Source organism: Podarcis bocagei (genome assembly GCF_964188305.1).
Source record: "Podarcis bocagei genome assembly, chromosome: 3".
Lineage (NCBI taxonomy): Eukaryota > Metazoa > Chordata > Lepidosauria > Squamata > Lacertidae > Podarcis > Podarcis bocagei.
Window position 1 is genome coordinate 46,583,343 of NC_138127.1, and position 22,632 is coordinate 46,605,974.

The window sequence follows — 22,632 nt, forward strand, 5'->3', positions numbered from 1 at the left end:
GCCAAGATCTCTGCAGTCTAAAACTCTGTCCACTTCATCACAAACCTGTTCTCTATACATATGAGAGGGGAACAGGCTATGAATGACAAGCTACCTGTGCAAGGTACCTGTACAGACACCTAGCTTATATCCACTCATGTCAACATGCTTTGTCAGATGTCAGCAATATGCTGCTGTTCGTTAGCAATTTATGAGTATGCAACCATGTAAATTTGGCATCTGCAGATGAATTTGTCACTCTGTGATATGGGCTGCAATGCTCAGTTGAGATGCAGTGTGGTATAGTGGTCAGAACAGGGCACTGGGACTGAGGAGACCTAAAAATTATTCTTATTACCCCGCCCACCGGGGCAGCTTCCAGCAGAATATAAAAACATAAAAAACATAACACATTAAAAATTTCCTGATTCAGGGCTGCCTTCAGATGTATTCTAGAAGTTGTGTAGTTCTTTATCTCCTTGACATCTCATGGGAGGGCGTTCCACAGGGCAGGTGCCACTACCGAGAAGGCCCTCTGCCTGGTTCCCAGTAACCTCACTTCTCACAGTGAGGGAACCACCAGAAGGCCCTCAGAGCTGGACCTCAGTGTCTGGGCAGAACGATGGGGGTGGAGACACTTCTTCAGGTATAATGGGCCGAGGCTGTTTAGGGCTTTAAAGGTCAACATCAACACTTTGAATTGTGCTCGGAAATGTACTGGGACCCAGTGAAGTTCCTTTAGGACTGGTGTTATATGGTCCCAGCAGCCACTCCGTTACCAGTCTACCTGCTGCATTCTGCTTTAGTTGTAGTTTCTGAGTTACCTTCAAAAGTAGCCCCACATAGAGTGCACTGCTGTAGTCCAAGCAGGAGATAACCAGAGCATGCACCACTCTGATGAGACAGTCTGTGGGCAGGTAGGGTCTCAGTCTGTGTACCAGATGTAGCTGGTAGACAGCCGCCCTGAACACAGAATTAACCTGTGCCTCCATGGACAGCTGTGAGTCCAAAATGACTCCCAGGCTGTGCACCTGGTCCTTCAGGGGCACAGTTACCGCATTCAGGACCAGGGAGTCCCCCACACCTGCCTGCCCCCTGTCCCCCCAAAACAGTGTACTTCTGTATTGTCGGGATTCAACTTCAATCCATTAACCACCATCCATCCTCCAACCTCAGACAATCACACAGAACTGCTGCATTCAGCAAGGAAAAACACTAAGTGACCTTGTGTTTCTCAGCCTAACCTTCCTCGCAGGGTGGTTGTAAGCAAAGGGAGAACCAGTCTTGACCTGCTTGGGAGAAAGATGGGCTACAAATGTAACAAATCTGGAAAGCTGTGGGTACAATTATCACTGAGCATTGTCCATGCTTTGGGGCAGATGAGAACTAGAGTCCAGCAACATTGAAATGACCCTGTAATAAATAAATAATAGAATCATAGCCTTTTTTGGGTCACTTGGTTGAGTGCAATGCTCCACAAGCTGACTGATTAGTTTGGGCTATGTTTTCTATCACGGAAACAGAAGTGTTATCAGGAGACAGGACAACACAGTTAACACACTTTAGCCACTACCATTTTCAGTGAGGTTGCTATGACATTATTAGTTCTAACAAAATAACACGTTCTTGGAGAGCTATGCAGAAATAACTCCTGTCACTAGTGCACATATTACAGGCATTTGGTCATTAAAATTCTTTCTGGTGGGCGGCAGAGTAAGTAACTGAAGCTTAAATTATTCCCATTGATGGGAAACATCCAAGTTCATATTTTACTCGATGAAGTAATGCACATTTGTGTCACGACAGCTAATGCTCACTACAGATACTAACTAAAGACTCAAGTAAGTCATCCAAAGACAGAACATCTAGTCTCTTCCAAACAAGTCTGAGTGATGGGCTTGGATCCAGCATTAGAGCAGATCCGTTGAAATGGACATGACTAATTTAGGTGCATTAAATTCAATGGGCCAACTCTGAGTACCATTCCATTGGCTATAGCCCACCAGCATGACGACAAAACACCTTACTGATATGGTTTGTTCGTTTATTTATAGCCCTACACAAACTCTTGGCTGCATTTGTTTCATGTCACAGGACTTAGAGTAACAAGCTACAATTCCCATTTTATAAAGGGGAAATGAAATAGCAAAATGACTAATCAGCAGAAGCCTGCTCACCAGATTTGTTGCTGAACTGGAATCAAAGCCGACGGGTATAACTTTACTACAAGTTACATTGGTTTCATACCACTTTAAAGTGTCATGCTTGCCCGTCAAAGAATTATGGGGATTGTAGTCTGGCCATTGGGGTAAGATTCATCTGTTTACCATATCTAGTTTCAGTTTGGAGCTACAGTTCCCAGGATTCCCTAGAAAAAGCCAATGATTTCTAAACCAATGTAATGCTTAGTGCAGATGCAGATGCAAATTCAACAACTGATCAAGCCGATTCATTTAAGAAAAATCTATGCTTTATTTAAACCCAGACAAAAAAATGTGTTTCTACTTCAGTTTCCTTGAAAATAAACCAGATTTTGGTAGGCTCTTCTCCCTCTATTTCCCACCAACTAAATGCTATTTTTAATATCCCCAAGTATATCTATCTATATGTGTTCCTATATATCTATATTTATATTTACATCTATCTATATTTTTAAGTCATTTCTTGCTAATGGATTTCATATTGCTTTTGAATTGTATAAACCAGTGAGTAGTTCAAGTATGGAGTACTAATTTAGAATGACATAAAGTTTTATACATTCCTATGCATATCTATTTGGAAATAAGTTCTGCTGTGTCTATTGGGGCTCACTCCAAAATGTGTGCATAGCACTGCAGCCGCAGAAAACCAAGTTGAGTTATGCTTAGTCACTTGACACCCTAAAATTGTTTAGTCAGCTTTCCTGCCTAATTAATATTTATATTAACACTAGTCGTACTGCTTCAAATCAATGGTCCATGAGGCCTAGATTTGTCTATACAGTCATACCTCAAGTTGAATGTGCTTTGGGTTGAGTGCGTTCAAGTTGCACTCTGCGGCAACCCGGAAGTAACAGAGCGCATTACTTCCGGGTTTTGCCACTCGCACATGCGCAGACTCTCAAAATAACATCACAAGCATGCGCGGAAGCGGTGAAACGCAACCCGCGCATGTGCAGATGCGCAGATGCGCCATCACGTCTTGTATTCCGTTCGGGATGCGAACGGGGCTCCGGAACAGATCCTGTTTGCATCCCGAGGTACCATTGTACTGTAGTATCTTGCTGTAGTTCCGGCTAACCTCTAGTGTAGCTCCATATGAGAAGCTTAGGAAGAGCATTCAGACATGCAACATGCAACATGTATGAATAACAAATCTTAGGAAGAGCATTCAGACAAACTTGATGTATTCTAAAATGGTGCATCAACCTTCTCCAAATTGCTGCCCCCCAGATGTTTTGGGCTCTATCTACCATCAGTCACAGCCAGCACAACCATGCTGTCTGTGTCAAAGTGGTGGCACCGGGTTGGAGAAGGCTGAGGACTTTCTCAGCTCTGCCAAGAATTGAACTGAGGCTTTTTTCTTTTTTTATGTAGCTAACATGGTGGCCTCCACACACCTTGGGCTGCATGTACACAATACCTTTAAAGCATATTCAAGACACATTTCCTCCCTTAAAGAATTCTGGGCACTTTCTAAGGGTTGCTGGGAATTGTAGTTCTGTGAGGGGCAAACTACAGTGCCCAGAATTCTTTGAGGGAAAGAATAGGCTTCAAATGTGCTTTAAAAGTTTAGTGTGTACACACCACCAGTAGCCTGGCCAATGGTCAGGAATGATGGGAGTTGGAGTCCAACAACATCAGGGGACATCGGATGTGAAGTATGTGACCTTTGGTGACACATAACCACAGAGGGTCACAATTTTAGTTCAGGTGGGTTTGTCCATAGATACAAATTTCAGAACTGATGGAGTAAAATCATAAGCTTCCAATAAGGGCTCCATTTGTACTTTTCTTGGGAGTGCATGTTCTATTTAGTATTTCTGTCTGGGATTGAGGAAATAAATAACACCTCTCATCACACCGCTGGCAGTGTTCTACTATGAACAACTGGGAAAGATGGCAAATGTGAATCTTCAATTCAGGACTGCCTTGAATTAAACCTAAAACTGAAATAACTTGAACTTAGCTGATTATTATATTTGAAAAGCCATGCAGCCTTAAATCAAATAGTACGAATATAAATTTCAAGATATGGTGAAAGAATGTGGTCAGAAGCCGACGGAATTTGATACTGCCTTAGGAAACAAGGAGAACACAGTGTCCAACAGTGTTAGGTCAGGTCCAAGAGCTTGTATGTGCAATAACTCTCCCCCTTGCGTTAAACTGTGCTTTAAAATGTAAGTCTTCATGTCATGAATCAGCCTTAAGAACTGTGATTACTAATGGCTTTGATAGTTTAGCCTCCTGGATTTGGTTTCTCTACAGCCGGAGATCTGTGTCATGTGCCTGGGTGTTCTCCAAACACCACCCACTTCCATTGAGTGAGATGCCATGAGATCCCACCCAAAGGAGTCACTCCTCCCATGAAAACAATTACTAATTCTCTGGAAGGAACAACCAGGATACTGTTGCAGTACCACAGGAAGGACTGATAACATCACGTGGGCTGTAACATTCCTTTGTGTCGGCAGACACAAGTGGGATGTTCCTTTTCAAGACCTACAGAGCAGAGGAAGTGGGCCTTGAAACACAATGTACATTGAAACTGGTTTTCATCTAAAGAGCTCATGGTGTTACTCCTCGTTCCATCTGCAGCAACATTTTCTTGATGTACTTCCCTTCTTTGTTACAGAGGGAACAGCAGACACAATATAATCAAATGAAGAGCATTAATACCGTATTGTGGAGCTGAATGGATTTGTTACACACACACACACACACACACACACACACACACACACACACACACTAGCTGCAAGCTTTAATCCATTAATCCAAAGGATTGGTTGATTAATGGGATGGGACATATTTTAAAGTGTGTATGTAGGGTTCAGAGTTCAGCTCTCATTTATTTGCTCGGGCTACTTTGATTCTAGTGCGATACTATAAAAAGGAAGAGAAAAGAAAATGTATATTTATGTGATGGCGATTTTTGCCACAGAGATGTGCTGAGCCGGGTTGCAGTGGTTCGGGGTTGTGGGAGGTCAAAGATCCATTGCTATTTCTTCAGCAGGGTCCCTGTCTCCACCACCCTAGTGGTGGCTCATAATGAGTTCAGTGGACGTCCTGCTTTTTGACATCTGCCTAGGACTGCAAACACAAGTAGGTTCTCAGACAGTGGGGCAGGGCATGACACATGCTTTTGACTGGCAACGGGGACCCTGAAATGTGGACTGATTCTATGTTTGTAAATTTAAATAAATATTGCAGACATCGTATAGCTCTGGTGCTTCTTCATACGAAGGAAACTGAACTCAATAATGCTGCTATCCTTACAGCTCAGAAGGGGGGGGGAAGAATACAAACACACACTTTATATACATATACTATCTCTTCACTCTGTAGAAGCTTAATATAAACATTTAAAAGCACATAAATCCACCTCTGATCATCCCAGAATCATCCCAGAATTAAATAGTGTTTAATTATGGGGGGCTTCCACTATGAAGAAAGGTATCGTGGGCAGTGTGCACAGAACTACAATGGTACCTCGGGTTACATACGCTTCAGGTTACATACGCTTCAGGTTACAGACTCGACTAACCCAGAAATAGTGCTTCAGGTTAAGAACTTTGCTTCAGGATGAGAACAGAAATCGTGCTCCGGCGGCGTGGCAGCAGCAGGAGGCCCCATTAGCTAAAGTGGTGTTTCAGGTTAAGAACAGTTTCAGGTTAAGAACGGACCTCTGGAACGAATTAAGTACTTAACCAGAGGTACCACTGTATAAGATCAAAAGGCTGCACTCCTTATCCTAAACAGGCATCTGCAGCAAATCTACATCCAGGTTAAGTCATTGTGTTATAAGTGGAAATTTAAGAGAATATTATATATTCATCTCACGGATGGATGAATGCAGGGCCAAGAAATGTGGTGTGAAATATATGCCATAGCTGTGAAATTGTTCTGACATTTTATTATATTTTATTTTAAAAGGAAATGGTTGTTTTTCTCAGTTCAAAGTGGATTGTTGCTTTATGTGTGCTTTTTTTGTGCGGGGGTATGTGTGTTAATTCCCAAGCAGTGTGCAATGGGCCACTTGCAGGTGGCTCTGAGAGCCATCGCCTGTAGTATGCCCAGTTCCTGGCCTGCCCCCAAGACATGTCGTAGCCTTTTGGTTGGACCAATGCCAACACCACCAACTTTTGGCCTGCTGGATAAAGATGGTCGATAGACAGAGAGGTCCGGGGGTGGGGGAGTGGGAGGGAATAAAGGTTTCTGTGGTGCAAGGGTGAGGAAATTATACGGTGAGATAAAAGGATAATATTTATTTTTTATTATATGATCATCATCATCATCAACGATGACAAACAAACTGGAAAGGGAAAGGAAGAATACTTATCAGTCAGAGCCAAGCCACTTTTGCACATGATGAGGGGTGTAATATGTAGCCAGGCTTGCTTACTAGGCATAGATACAGATGCTCCCCAACGTAATGCAGATTCCTGTGCTGTAATGTTTTCAGTGCCTGCTAAGACAAGCTTGTTTCAGCAAAGCTACCTAGATATGTAAAGTTGCCATGGATTTCAATATGTAATTTTATTTTGTAATGTATATTTTTTTAACTGCTGGCTTTATTTATATTTGGTGGGATGGGGTGAAAGTAGGACAAATTATTTTTAACTTCTGATTTTTAATGATAATCTCGGTATATATGTTATGTAAACTTAGAGGTTTCTATGATGAAACAGGGTCTACTAGGACCTGGGAGATCTGGGTTCATATTCCCCCTCAGCCATGAAACTCGCTAGGTGACCTTGGGCCAGTCACAGTCTCTCAGACTAGCTTTCCTCACATGGTTGATACGAGGAGAAAATGGGGGCAGCAAGGAAAGGTGAGATATAAATGTGACAGGAAATACAAATAAATAAGGCTGCTGGTTTTGACAGGAGTGCCCTGTGCTTCGTGTTCTGCTGCCATTTCAGGAATCCTAGTGTTAGCCTTTCACCCACGGCCTTGTTCTCGTGGCTCAGCAGCTGCTGCCACCTTTTATGCATTCAGTTCTCTCCCACGCACACACAGATGCCAATCAAGCGTGGGGATCTTAAAGTCAAACTGTCATCGCACATGACAGGATCTCATTAGCACCCAGTGGGACCTGTCAAATTGACAGGCACCTTGGCACGTGGCATGGGCCATGGGCTTCTTTATGGCCAGTTTTTATTTATTATTATGTTTTATTCTGATTTATCACACCATATTGCACAGCACTTCGCAGAGTCAAATAAGCATGCACATATACAGACAACATCCCTGCTCCGAGGAGCTTATAGTCCAAATTTTGACAGTGAGGTGAACAGGAAAACAAAGAAAGAAGAGAAAAGACAGTAAGGGCACCAACTGGATAGAGTGCCCTTCAGATATACCCCCAGCTGTGTGGGAAGACACTGCTTTTCCAAGAGCAGATCTCCCAGTCCTGTGCATGAGGTGCAGTTCCACAGAAATGGCAGTAAATGTTCCAGCACTTGTCATCCATGTAGGAGTGAGTCACAAATAACTGGCTCTCACATGCATTGGATTACCCATTCATCATTATCCACTCAAGAGGAGCTAATATGCCTGCAAATGTTGGCCATTTTGAGATTTCCCAAAATTGTGCATTTGCCTAAAACTTTACAATCTCCTTGCATGCCAAGGCCCCATGACCAACCCATTCCCTTGACACAACATAGTATAGAAATTATTGGATCAAATTAGGCCGCAACTTTTATTGGTTAGTGAATGTTTGGCATTGGGTGAAGCCACTGCTATTCCACTCCAGCCCATCTGCTGGAAGTACATCCAAGGGTTAACACCAGTCCTTCTCCTTTAGGGATAAAAGGGGAAAGGCTACCTGGAGAGCTGATTGTGTGTTTGGAGGGAGTCTGTGAACTAATGCAGGTGGTTTCCATTTGCCTTGCCCAGTACATTGAATGGGCAAAAACAGTCCAAAAGAAATTGGGTTGGTTCTTCTGTAGGGTTCATCACTATAGATACAGGTTGAATCTTGTGGCTGGTGCAGAGTCCTAATAAATACACACTACTTTAAATGAAGAGTTGGATTTTCTTCCGTAGCTTATACTTGATTGATTTCCTTTTCTGGATAATAATGTTTTTTGTTAGCTTTTATAATTATGGTGGATTATTTTTTTTTCATTTTCTGCACTTTTCATTTCTCTAAGGCTTACCTTCAGTTTTTAATAATGAAACCTTTTTTTCATTCTTTGGAGACCTGACAACATAAGTAAAGAATTGATTTTCTTGTGATAGTAGCGTGCTGCATATGTTATTTAGTTCCTAAACATAATTACAGAAGGCTCATTGTAGCCAGACTTTGGATTTGTTTGATCACAGCACATATAGATCTTATTCCATTACTCTCCTTCCAGCCTCACCCATGATTCCCATCACACAAGGAGGAGAATGAGGGCGAACTAAGGCTGCATTCAGATGTTGGATTTATTGTGCTGTTTTCCTTGGTTATCATGCTAGTGCTTCTAACATTCATTTCACACTGCATTGCCTGTTGTGATGTGGAACTGTGTTTTCTTGATCAATTCTATGGCCATGTCATGCTAAATTTTAAATGGTGGGAAAGAATGATATGCTGGGATGCCACATATTTCGTTAAGTGATATTACAGTGCCAAACTCCCAAGATTTTCCAAGTTAACAAGGCTGCAAATGGAACAACTTCGACTAGGTTTCAAGCAGTGACTTTTACATCATCTGAAAGATCGCATAAAACATGAAAGACAAAATAAAGTGCTATGAATTCAGTCCTATTATCCCTGCTTCCTTCCAAACAACACTACTCCTATTCCTGTAGTGCCCCACATGGTATGGGCTCACCTTCTGCAATGGGGAGCCTGGTGTACTGAAATAGAACCCTACTCTAAAGGGAGGGAGATTTATTGCATTGATAACCACCTGGTTTATCATCAAGAGAAACATTTGATAGTTCCATTCGTAGAATGAGGTTGCATCTGACAGAACTAATTGTGTCACAGACGGATAGGTGAAATTCAGAGTTAGAAAGCTTTCACTTTCATAGAAAGGGGTTGGGGTGATAGACAAGGGGGGGGGGAGAATAGAGGCAGGAGTTTGTAGTATCTAATCAACCATGATTGTTTCCTGTGCAAAAGTCAGCTGTGTTTCCACACAATGGCCAAGCTGTTCAGCTTCCTGGCGCCATCCCAAGGTCACTAATTTTCTATTGTTCCTGCTGCCTTATGGAAAATTCTTGTGAAGGATGGTTTTGTTATGTGCATATATGCTAAGTTTTCTCAAGGCAGGGGGACGATGAGCCCTAGTCTTGACTGCCTCTTGTGGTTACCAAAGGTGGTCTGAAAGTCATTCAGAGACTGCTTTTCTCCCATTCCTTATATAGAGTTGGCGCCTCCCAGAGGAGGGAGGAACAAGGCATTCTTTCATCATTTGCATGTGTGATTTGTGCAAATTTAAAATGGGCACTTGTGGAGTTGGAGAACTTGAAACAAAAAAAAATGTACTTATTTAGAAATAATTGAATGTATGTTGTTGAAGTATGAATATCTGCATAAAAGGATATATGATTTATCCAGAGTTAAAAAAATAATGCATTCCATACTGTGAGTAACATTGGTCACATTCCCTATAATCCCCTCATAATTATTAGGGAGTGTGGGCCATTATCAGGTATATAATTAGATGCAGGGCCAATCCTACAATTAAGGACAGTGAAGCTGTCATCTCACACAGCTCTGTGTGTGTGTGTGTGTGTGTGTGTGTGTGTGTGTGTGTGTGTGTGAGAGAGAGAGAGAGAGAGAGAGAGAGAGAGAGAGAGAGAGAGAGAGAGAGATATGAAAGGGCAGCAAATGGTTAAACAATTATTTCTATTATTGTATGTTAGTTGTCAGGTAGAGGTCAAGATGCTTCTTTGTTTTTTTGTCAGTTACATCAGCCCTGGGTACTATTATGCATCTTGATTTCTTGCTGCTATTTGTTGGGCCATCTCAGGCAGCGCAATGTGTTGGGTTGCTTTGGTTAGCTGAGAAGATTGGGCTTTCCCACATTTTATGTGAATTTTATGGTGATGGTGCTGCTGTAATTGTACTTTCCTGTATCTGATGGGGGAGCAAACTACTCATTACATTCAAATGCAAAAAAAAGCAGTCTTGGGATGCTGTGATTCTGAACAGAGGATCAGGACAGAGAGACTGAGGGGAGGATAGCGACAAAGGTAATTATGCAGCAGGTATCTATGCTTCTAAGGATGCATTCAAATAACCAGTTTTCTGTTCCAGTGTTGTCCATGTTAAACCATGTCTAAGACCAGAACGTTTGTGATTTATCTATGTATCACAAAATGAAAAGATCACTTCAGTATCTGTGGGTGGTCAACACCCGCCAAAGTAACTGAGGGCCATTTTTATAAGTTACATAAAACTGGATTTAAAAAAAACCACACACCTTAAATTCACTTGCAAATAAACTACATTGACTAAAATGTAAATTCCAGTTAAAAGCAGTGCCCTTCCACTTTCCATGCTACATTAACAGCAATCATTAACACCCACTCATCACTAAAAAGCATTTTGTAGAATCATTTAGAAAAGTGATCTGAGCTAGTTCTCAGGACAAACAAAATGGCTGAACAGAATTCTGGCACTGTTGGGAATAATTTAAGTATTGCAATTATTTATTCAAGGGCTTTTCTTCTTCTCGTGATCTTAAGTTGCTCTCATCTCATTCTCTACCTGTTGGACGCAGTTACTTGGAGAAGACAAATGGCACACTACCACATTGTGTCAGGGCAGAAATGATAACTACATGTTCTCCTTCAAGCCATCTGCCTCTCTGAACATCTGAGAGTTTTACTGTAGAAAGCAGTGATTGTGTACTCTACAGCTTTTAAAATATGCTTTGCTAATTTTCAAATACAGATTTCATTCCAGTGATTTGGGTTATTTTCCCTCCCCACCCCTAGAACAATGTTGCAGATTTTTAAATGAATATGGGCCTCTCTATGAGAAAAACTGAATCATGAGCAATATAAAGAGTGACAGATCCACATATCTTCTCTGTGGAAGCAAGGACTCCAATTCAGTGGAGACGCCTTCTCTACTGATGCTTCCATGCATAGGAAAGGTGAGATAATTTTCACTGATAACAACCAAATAGGGTTATGCATAGAAAAGTGTCTTACTCACCCCAATAGCATTTTGATGCAGTAGTATATGGATGCCAGTTTTGGTCTACCGTGCAATTAAAATAAAATAGAGTTCACGTTCAGAACTAAAAGACAATTTAATAATAATAATAATAATAATAATAATAATAATAATAATGCACTTGATAAGACAATATAGAGACTGTGAGAGGAGGGAGATTCACCTGTTTATGTACGATTGAGCATAGGTGGTCATTTGAGGTAATGTTTTTTGCACCACTAGTAGGCAGCACCCCATTAATGTGCTACAGAATGAAAAATGTGTTGCGTCACCCATCTACCCACGACTGTGAGAAAATCCAGAGAAGCACATTGTGAATTTATATGGCTTAGTCAGAAAATCCCTAGCTGGGAATCCAAGCTCATGACATCAGAGAGAACAAAGAGTCGTTAGCTGTTGTAGCGTAGGCTGATTTGTATGTGTCACAGGCTACCACTTGCTTATTACTCTACCATAACTGTTTATTGCTGTGGGGGGGGCAGAGAGAGAGGAGCAACCTAAAATTTTGGTATTATACAAAGACATTAATTATATTCATGACTTCTCTCTTTCCCACTGTGGTTAACAGCTTTCATAAACAGAAGAGCATGGAAGGTGGCTCTGCTGTGCGAATGAGTCATGCCAGACTGGCTGGGGAACGTTTGAATCTGAAAATCAGAGGGAGAGAAGCCTGTTTCTTTTTAGCATCTGGTTCAAATTGGCATACAAGTCTTCAGCATATGGCAGGATCACTAGAAAGCAGGAGGCAGGAAAAAATATCAGTGGGCTTGAAGCTTTTGGGGAACTGTTTTGATCGCTGTTTGTTCTTTCAGATTATGTGATGCAACACCAGGCTGACAAGACAAAACCTAGGACCGAAGGAAATAATTGAATCATTTAACATTAAGGCAAAGGATGTCAGGAGCAAGAGGTGGGATCTTCTGGTACTTTGCTCCATATGGTGGCTGTTGCACATGGAAGCCGTCATTTATCACATCTATGCAGCTGTGCATGTAAGACATCCATGCCCAGAAATGTGCTTCTGATATGAGACACTTCACATGATCTACCCCAATAAGTTGTCATCTGCACTATACATTTATAGCGGTATCATGCCACTTTAAACAGTCGCGGCTTCTCTCAAAGAATCCTGGCAACTGCAGTTTGTTATGGGTGCTGAGGATGTTAGGACACGCCTATTTCTCCCAGAGAGCTACAATTCACAGAGTAGTTTAACAATCAATCCCTCTTCCCAGGGAACTCTGGGAAATTTAGGTTTGCGCAATTAAAGTGATTAAAGCACTGTGTCACTCTAGCACCAGAAATCTACAGCTCTGAATGCATTGAAAAGTGTTGAATGAATAAATGATTAATGGGAAGACATATAAATACCCTGCCAGAAAATCAAGGTGAATGCTCAGTGCCGTATATAGATGCTGCTTCACTGGAATACACTGGAAGAAAGGAATTACATGGTGTAAAGAAAAATCAAACCACTAGAGAGGACCCTCCTCTCTACTTTACTTTATCTTTTAAAAGCATGCTAACATCCAAACAGCAGTATTTTACAAGCACTGTGTAATTAGGGAGACCTTTTGGAAGTAAAAAAAATAAACCCTTTAATTACAGCAGAGTTGGTTGAATCTAATGGTGGCAATGTCATTAGGAATGAAAGACAGAATTACGTACATTTTCTACACAGCCACCAAGGGGTTTTTGTGCTTGCCCCTTAGGGGAGTATATTTCAGGCAGGAAACAAACAGTCGGATGTGATCACCAGTAGTTTTATTTCTTCTATTTTTGTTCTTTTCAATTAAAAGAATCAACTTCTCATACACCCACAGACCCTGAATTTACAGAACACATTTTGGTGTTTGATTGAGAAATCCACGTTTGTCACTCCTTGGCGGGAGAGATTGGGCAGGATCCATAGAGTTTGAAGGAAGAAACCCCATGGTATTGCCCCTGGCCCTAGCTTGGTAACAAGTCAGGTTTCTGCAGGACTCACCATTAGGGTTGCCAGACCTCCAGGGCTGACGTGAAGTCTACAAGCAGCTGTAAGTAAAGACCCTTTGTTTCTTTACCAATGTGACTCCTGTGGAATTTATTTTACCTTTTTGAGCAACGCTAGTGATGTTTGAATGAGATAAATGATGAGTGGTGGGTTAGCTCCAGCTTCCAAAGTTTTTCATTTTTTTACTCTGCTAAATATATATAAACTGTAAGGCAACCATTTTTTTTAACTTAACAGAACACAATAAAGATGGACTCACATTGATTGTTACCCCAAGCTTTCCTGTCTTAATTCTGAGCCCCAAAGGTGATCTTAAGAGGTGGTTTTTACAGTGCTTCCAGAAAATGTTTAGGCCTTGATTTTGGAGAGTCTATAGTAGGAGCGAGTGAAGAGTAACCACTCAGAATGCCTTTCTCTGCACCATTGCTTTCTGAACATTTAAGAAGAGCCCTGTTGGATCAGACACAGACCTATCCAGCCCAGCATTCCCTTTCACAGTGGCCAACAAGATGCTTATGGGAAGCTCACAAGCAGGGCATGAGAGTTATGGCATTAACCTCTCAGGATCCTCAGCAACTTCCTCAAAGGCATTCTGGGAAATGTATTTCATCTGGTAAGCAGTAGATGTTGTGGAAGCAACATATTAAATACAAACAAAATTTGGCCCAGACCCATTGGAATCCATTTTTATCCATGCTGACACATTAAAATGTGTCCAGATGCTTGTGCCTTTTATAGGCTATAATGTTTCAGGTGCAGAAGGAACAGAAAACAGTGTGCTCCTCGCTGGAGATGGCTGTATAATTCAAGGTGTAGTTTAGGGAAAGAATTGAGTGCATGCAGGTTTACCATAGCCATCTTGTTGTCCCTTGTGAAAATGGGCCATGGACTGAATCAGCAAGACTCTTCTCACATTCTTAAGGTATCAGCCTGGATAGCTCAGTTGGTTACAGCATGGTGCTGATAATGGCAAGGTTGCAAGTTTGATCCCCTAGCTTCCTAAGAGAACCAAGCTGCACATTTCACAGGCAACCACAGAGAGAGAGGTGGGAGAGAGAACTCTTATATATCATTCACATGTTTTTTTTATCCATGGCAATGGCAATGTTGTCAACACAACTCTACCTTCTATATAATTTCACCATGGTTACAATTGTCAACCCCACCTAAGCAATGTAGTCACTAAACTTCCTTCAGCCACCCATCTGGCGATGAAAGAGCCTGTAGACTTGGCAAAGATCCCTGTTTTACGAATCTGCATCCTTTCTTCCTTTCCTCTGTAATAACACCAAGCCAAATTTTAACTGGACAGAACCCCAGTGAAATCGCTAGAGTTTCATTAGACAGGTTCCCCACCACCACCGCCCCCATTATGCAAGCCACCTGGAACTATATAGCGTAACGTTCTCTTTTATTGTCACCAGTGGAGATGCAGAGGAAAAAGAGAAACATTTGAGGCAAGCAGATAAAATAGAACAGTTTCAGGCCTATTAATCTCTCCACCCGCCCCACATTGTGAAAAGTGACAGTCCAACTCCACCAGGCTTTCCCTGCCTTATCTCACTCCAGTCTCAGCCAGTATTCAATTGTCTTTTGCATATGCATCAGCCCTAAAGAGCCGGGAGCTAACAAAATGAGCAAAACTGATAACCCAAGGAAATGCTCTCACCATCTTCTTCCCAGAAATATGTAGTACTGAGGCAGCAAGTGAATTTTTGTAACACTTCAAAATATTAATGCTCTGCCAAATATATATATGGCTGGTGCAAAAAGAACCCTCAAAACACATAACATTAAATACTGTTAAATATTGTGTGTTGCGTGTCTGATATTCTGAGATGTTGATATCTGCTGCGTTACAGGTTTGAAATATTGTCAAATAGAGTTTTCTACTTTATATTTATAAATTATATATTGTTTTATTGTTTATCTTAATGAACATCTATATTTTAATGGGATTGTTTCATTGTGTATTTTAATTATGGATGTTTATATTTTACTGTCTGTGCAACTGGTTTCTGTACTTTGCAAACTTATTAGAAGCCTACTTTGGCATTAATCAGTACATTCATTAATGTCAAAACAATATTCGCCATATTATATTACATAAGATTCACAGATAGCTGTCAGATACCACCAAAAACTGCCACAGAATGTTTGTTCTCAAACATTGTAAAATACGCCATGTCACCTGTTAGATACTGGTCAAATATTGAAATAAGGAATTATATTTTAAATCTGTGTTTTAAATATTTGGGGAGGGAAAACATATGAATGTGAAGAAAGTGTTCATTAGCGTAGAAACTTGTGATGAGTTTTAAAGGTCCTCCATTAAGAGGTGAGAACAAATTATGTCTCTCCCTCACTTTAACCACATTTCCACCAGTACAATATGAACATAGATTCTTTGCTTCCTGGCAAAGCAAAAATAATTCAGACTTCTGCTAATTGGAGGGCAGGGCTTTCCACTGTTCAGCTTCTACAGCTTTTATGAGATGGCACGTTCAGGACAGTCATAGATACTTTGCCATCCAGGTGCGATCTGGCTTGAAAGAGGGCTTTCACAGACCAGTGGCCACACATGAGGTGCTGAACAAGCCCTTAACAAGTTTGCCTACACCTCTGAATCATGCCTGAGTCACTTGCCCATGTGCCAAGAACATTCAGTCTTCTCTATGGGGAACAGAGCAAACTCGCTGGTTTACACAAGATTAATTGGGAGGAAAGGTAAGGCGGTGTGTTTATGCCAGCCATGGTTGCCAGTTTATTAAAGTGCCTAAGTCTAGCAACACCTCAGCAATGACATGGATTTATTTAAAATAACTTTTATTAGAGTTTATAAAGAGAGACACAAAGATTATTGTCAAATATCTTTTTTTTCGGGGGGGGGGGTCCAAACCAAAACATTAATCCGAAAGAAGAAAGAAAGAAAGAAAGAAAGAAAGAAAGAAAGAAAGAAAGAAGAAAAAGAGAGGAGAAAGAAAAAGAAAAGAAAAAAAGGAGAGAGAGAGAGAGAGAGAGAGAGAGAGAGAGAGAGAGAGAAAGGAATTAAAAGACAGAAATAAAAGGAGAGAGAGAAAAGGGAGGGGGAGGAGGAGGAAGAGGAGAAAAGTTAAGAAGTTAAAGAACTTCCAATTCTTTGTGTGTGTGCTATATATAAACATTATTCACTTAATCCACTCCAGTATAACACTCAACAAACCCACTTTCTATAAACCACTATCCCCATTCCTCAAATCCAAATGTCATTATTTCTTTTTCTTTTTCACACAGAAAGTCCATGTGTGGTTTCCATTTTTTCAGTAAATGTTAACAATGACTTTTCTCTGATTAAACATGTCAATTTCGCCATATCAGCCTTTAATTTTAACAACCATTCATTAATTGTTGGTAATGATGATTCTTGCCATCTTTGTGCATATAAAAGCCTCACTGCCCTAATCATATAGTGAAGCAAAGCTCCACAATACTTTTCTAACTGTACATCCATATGTCCCAGCAGGAAGATTTCTGGATTCAAATTGAAAGTTAACCTTCAAAATTCTCTGTATCAGTGTATGTATTTGTATCCAATATTTTTTACCTTTTTTTACATGTTCACCAAGCATGATAAAAACTTCCCTTCATGCTCTTCATATTTCCAACAAGTATTTGGGGTAGTTTTATAGATTTTAAATGATTTCTCAGGAGTATAGATGTAAACCTAGATTATATACAAAGATACCCTTATGGATTTCAACACAAGAAGTGTTTCATAGAAACTGAGGCAGCTACAGCTCTATTCACCTTAGTCAGTTTGGCCAATGACCAGGGATGGTGGGAATTGGAGTTCAGTAATGTCTGGGGAAGGTGACTCTCGGGGATGTAGTCCAACAGTATCTGAGGATCCATGGTTGGGGAAAGTTTTGTTTTTAAAAAACAGCACCAGCACTGATACCTAGGAAAACTCAAATCCATTTGCAAAAAACTCACGATGCGTGAGGTGACCATGAGCCTCTATTTATTAACAGTTGCAGTATATGTGAAACAAAAGAGCTGCCTTGATTTTGATTCCTTACATTAATCCATTTGATGCTAATGGGTTGTTAAATTTGCATGTGTGTACACTGCTATTACGCAGGTGCGCTTGACTTGTGACAGTGAAAGTGCAGATACATTCATTTCTTCCCACGCGGAAAGGAAGAGTGGAATAATGAGAGGCAAGTGAAAATGGAGACACTCAATCAATGAATCACCTGAAAACTTAGTCTTGGTAATTCAGGTGGTGGACTTTTCCTTTCCTTTCCTTTCCTTTCCTTTCCTTTCCTTTCCTTTCCTTTCCTTTCCTTTCCTTTCCTTTCCTTTCCTTTCCTTTCCTTTCTTAGAAAAAAAATAATGCTGGAATATAAATACAGTGTCTGTTTCACACTGAAAGTTGTGCTGGTCCAGGACCAAGTGGAAATTGCACCCGGGCATCAACTCAATGCCTTTGAAATCCCTAACTTATTCTAGCAACTGAGCCATCCTCAAAAAGGCATCAGCTCACATAATATCATCTGATGCATGGTTCACATGGCTGTATCTCAATAATTCATTTTCACATAATAGCACATCTCTCAACACACCCACTGAATGGATGTGAAGGCTTATGACATAATAATCTGGTGTCAGAGATGATAACCTACCTAACCTGATTAGGAGTACATATATGGCTGAATACTGATCTAATCAGGCTATAAATAAAGGGTGTGCCAGTATTTTAGCTAAGCTGCTTATGGCCAGAAGGTTACATTGCAGGATCACTGCCATTCAGGGACACTGCACAGCAGATCATGACTTTCTTGCAGCTGTTGTGCTCAGGTTGGCTTTCTTCCGTTCTCTCAGATTGCTATCGTTGCAGGTGATGTGTGAGCTGAAACAGCAATCCTCGGACTATTGGACCACAGTCGTGCTATTTTCCGGACTTGGTTGTACCATTTATTGTAGTTGACACTATGCAATCAAATATGTGAACCAATAGACCCTGATGAAAACTACTATGTTTGCTTCAATATTTTCATTATTCCCCATGGGAAAAGCTGAGCCATGTGGGAAGACCCACACTAGAATTAGAGTTCAGCTCAGGAAGAGATTGTGAGCAGGATTCTTCCCATCTGATCCCAATCTTACTTCGGGATGACTACAGTCTAACATCACTAATGGAGCCTTGGAGAAAAGTGAAAGTGAAGCCATGACACTTCTGCAAACATAAGCATTTCAGGTGATACATGTTTGTGATGTCTGATGGTCCGCAGCTGCCTTTTCATACCTGCAAGTCCCTCTTTGATGCTGCAGTCACTGAAGGAGAGGTATGCATGTGTGAATCAGTCCCTGGGGTTTTTCCACACTCCAGTTTAAAAGCAGATTAAGAGATTGTACCATGATTAACACTTACCCTTGTGTATACACTGTGCAAGGCTGCTGCTTGTGATTGTGGCCACCAGCATGACAAATGATGTGTGTGGCTGTGCTTGTGCATGTGTAGCCACTGATGTTCAAATAAGAACACTGTAAATCATATAATCGCTTAATAACTTTGCCTCCTTGTCAGAATGCTCCTCCTGTCAATTACACAGAATTGCCTCCTTGACAGATAGCTTCTGTCAATTGCACAATGAACTATCAGTTTGATTTCATTGCCCGCTAGTTCTCTACAGCCGCCCTTGGGCTAGAACTTCCATTCCACTTTCCCTTGCCATTGCAAATGAAGCACATATGTGTGCTGTTAGCAGTGAGCAGCTTTCATTAGATGGTGTACACAAACACAATGAATTAACTTGTGTGTGGACTACCTCCTTAAGTGCAGCCTAACTCTGAGACTCTCTGATCCCTCTCCGCCTTGAAGGAACCCTGCTGCAAGCCTCTATGACCAGCCCATTCAGGAAGCTGTATATTATCTTTCAAATAAATCAGTTGGGTTATGAAAACCTCTGCAGAGCTGGCATATGAGGGCACGGTGCCTAAATAGAAGTTTGCAGATGATTCTGCCCAGTGTGATTCATAGTTAATATAATCATATCCATGAAAGATGGTTTGGCATGAATAGTTAAAATCATAGTTCAAATTGTGCAACTACAACTCATTACGAACAGAGGAAATATTGAGGAACTGATCGGGGATTTGAAGGACTTTCCAAGCCTAGATAGAGAAGGAAACTGCTATGGATGGCCTTCCCTTGCTTCAAAGAAACTTTCCCATTTTAATTCATTTGTTCTGAATAGCAAAAAAATTCTGATCATTTATTTCTTACGTGATAAAAGAACAGATAGGTAGCCGTGTTGGTCTGCCATAGTCAAAATAAAAAAATTCCTTCCAGTAGCACCTTAAAGACCAACTAAGTTAGTTCTTGGTATGAGCTTTCGTGTGCATGCACACTTGTGTGTATCTGAAGAAGTGTGCATGCACACGAAAGCTCATACCAAGAACTAACTTAGTTGGTCTTTAAGGTGCTACTGAAAGGAATTTTTTTATTGTGATAAAAGAAGGCAGAGGAAATTTACTATCCTACACATGTCTACCTAGAAGTTAGTCCCACTTAACAGTGTGCTTGCATTTTAAGATTAAAAAAAACTGCTCTGCAGGTTTCGATTTCTTAATAGTGGCCCCCTCGTGCTAAAGAATGACGACAGACAGCATCCATTCCTGTGGAGATTAAGATGCAGAGTTGTTAAGAATCAGTGGGTGAGTTTCCTGCCCACTCTTGGGAAGTATCATAAGGGACAGCTGATAACCCTCCAACATTTCTCCATTGAAAATAGGGACATGCTAAGGAAAAGTGGGGCATTCTGGGATCAAATCAGAAACAGGGATGGCTTCTGTAAACCCAGGACTGTCCCTGGAAAATAAGGACACTTGGAGGGTCTGCAGATCATAGAACAGAATCATAGGATTGTAAGTTAGAAGGGACCCCAAGTCCAACCCCCTGCAACGCAGGTATCTCAACTAAAGCATCCATGACAGATGGCCATAAATCTATGCCAGCTTTTCCATAATAGCTGGTAAATAGCTGCCTGGCCAGCAGTTACCAATTAAAAGAAGTACAACACAGTCCTAAGTGTGGTAGTCATCTTACTCAGAGCAGACCTACTAAAATTAATGGACATAACTTAGCCTAATTTCACTAGGGTACTCTGACTAAAACTTCTTTGGATATAATCATATGTATGTTTACTCTGAAGTTCCACTTGGTTCAACAGATCTTTGTTCATCAGGCAACAACATTTGGCACTTTGGAGTGCAGTCCTATGTACATTTACCATGGAGTAAGCCCCACAGCACACAGTAGGACTTGCTACACAGACTAAACATAGGATAGGATTTCCACCCTGAAATGTCTGTGCATTGTCTGCGCTGACTTCATGCATATCTGTGCTTAAGCACCAAGAAAACAAATGCTTTGGGGGTTGAAAATAGACAGTTGGGCAGTTTGCAGGATGTCTGTGGGCTGATTCCGTAGTCCGGGATTGCCTGTGAATTTCTAAGATGAGGGAGGGATTCCTGAAGACGGCTTGCGTGGGCATGGCTGATTTGTCCTGACATGTTCATTACCTCAGTCCTGGAAGGAAAACTACCGCCTACATAGCAGGGCTGCTGCACCTCATCTTTCCCAAGCTGCTTAAGAGACTTGGCTAGCTTGGAGGCAACCCCTTGCAAAATAAGATTCCTCCAGCAAGGCTTTACCTTATCTCAGTGTGTGACAGATTAAGTGACTTTATATATAGCTCCCCTTAACAAGGTGAGATGAGAAAATACCCTCCCCGTCCCAACAAACTGATTCTCTCCTGGTGCACAGCCAGGCAAAATAATTAGGGCACTAAGCGTCCTTCTAAATTTGGGAGTCATTGCCTAGTATTCTGCAGCTATTTTCAATGGCTTGAGGATGGAAGGAAAAATCAGGGTTTCAGTCTAATTGGTTTAGAGTTGAATGGCATAGTGCTGCCGGCAATGTAAATAACCATTGCCAATTCATTTGCTTAAGAAAGGGGAAAAGCAGTGTCCTCAAGGTACACTTTGAAGTAAGGAAGTTATGAGCCTTTATATTCCTCTACCACCCTTCTTTTCTTCCTGTGCTTTCCTTGTGTGCTTTGCCGCATTAGGACATTTCATTCCCATGAGACTTAGTAGTTATTCGCCAGCCACCAGCAAATCTTCTCACCACTACCTGGGAAAATAAATTCATTGCGATGAAGATTCTAGGACTTCTTGCACATTCAGAGCTTACATACCTTCTCTCTCTTTCTTTCTTTCTTTCTTTCTTTCTTTCTTTCTTTCTTTCTTTCTTTCTTGCCAAAGAAAAGATACTGGGTAACCCAGGGTAATGAAAAAGATGCTTTAAATGGTTTGGATCATTGGCTTATGGAGCTTCCAGGTCAAACATTGCCTAAAATTCCTGTTCTTCCGTTGACATGTAGAGACCAAACAGATGGGGAAATCAGTGGGGATTCCACTGGTTTTAGTGGGTCTACTCTGAGTATGACTAAGCTGGATACCACCTATGGTCTCCTGTAAAGACTGCACAGATAGGTTGCAAGAAAAGGAAAAAAGAAATAAACCTATGACAGTGTACTAGAGTAGAAGGTGGATGGACTGGACTTCTTAGAAAATTGGTTCTGCATTTCATTCATTTCTACAAGAAAGAAAGAGAGAGAGAGAGAGAGAGAGAGAGAGAGAGAGAGAGAGAGAGAGAGAGAGAGAGAGAATGGATTCCTGTTTTTAGCAGCCACAGCTACAGAAACAAGGCAGCTGTTTGTCATGTAGTATAGAAATCTGCTGGTTACAGTGCTTTAGACTATAACATCTTACCATATTCCATTTGGTTTCAGTTATATATGGAGTGCTTAATCTTAGGGCAGGTTCACATATCACGTGTTTGAGCATGATTGCAGCATCCAGTGGTGACTTCTGTCTGTGAATAAGGGCCCCAGTCTTCTTCCTGAGCATTCATGTTTATTTGTGCTCATGATGGTATTGAGGTGCATATAGGCAATCCCACTTTCATTACTCCTTGTGCCTGAAAAAGTTTTGGAGAGGACATGCTGCTTCACTTCCAGTTAATGCACATCTAGTGGCTTCCAGCTGAAATCCTGTATCTTTGCATGCCACAAATGTTCTGGGATTGCTGTGTGTGTGTGTGTGTGTGTGTGTGTTTGTGTGTGTTTGTTTGTGTGTCCCACTTTGGCTGCACTATAATGCAACAGCACTGATGCAGTAGCATTAGGAAAACGAAAGCATCACAGCATCACAGAAAAACGAAT

At 41.2% G+C, this 22,632-nt stretch overlaps 1 long non-coding RNA gene across 2 annotated transcripts; it reads right to left on the bottom strand.

Moving 5' to 3' along the window:
* Positions 1–7,884: 7,884 nt before the first annotated feature.
* Positions 7,885–12,801, bottom strand: LOC308583665. 2 transcript variants are annotated; one of them, XR_014006326.1, is made up of 4 exons: positions 12,739–12,801; positions 11,347–11,391; positions 8,345–8,388; positions 7,885–8,255 (listed from the first exon to the last, which is right to left on the bottom strand). It is a non-coding gene; the product is annotated as an uncharacterized lncRNA (long non-coding RNA). The 2 variants fall into 2 exon arrangements; XR_014006327.1 differs by having other exon boundaries at positions 7,885–8,388.
* Positions 12,802–22,632: the final 9,831 nt, after the last annotated feature.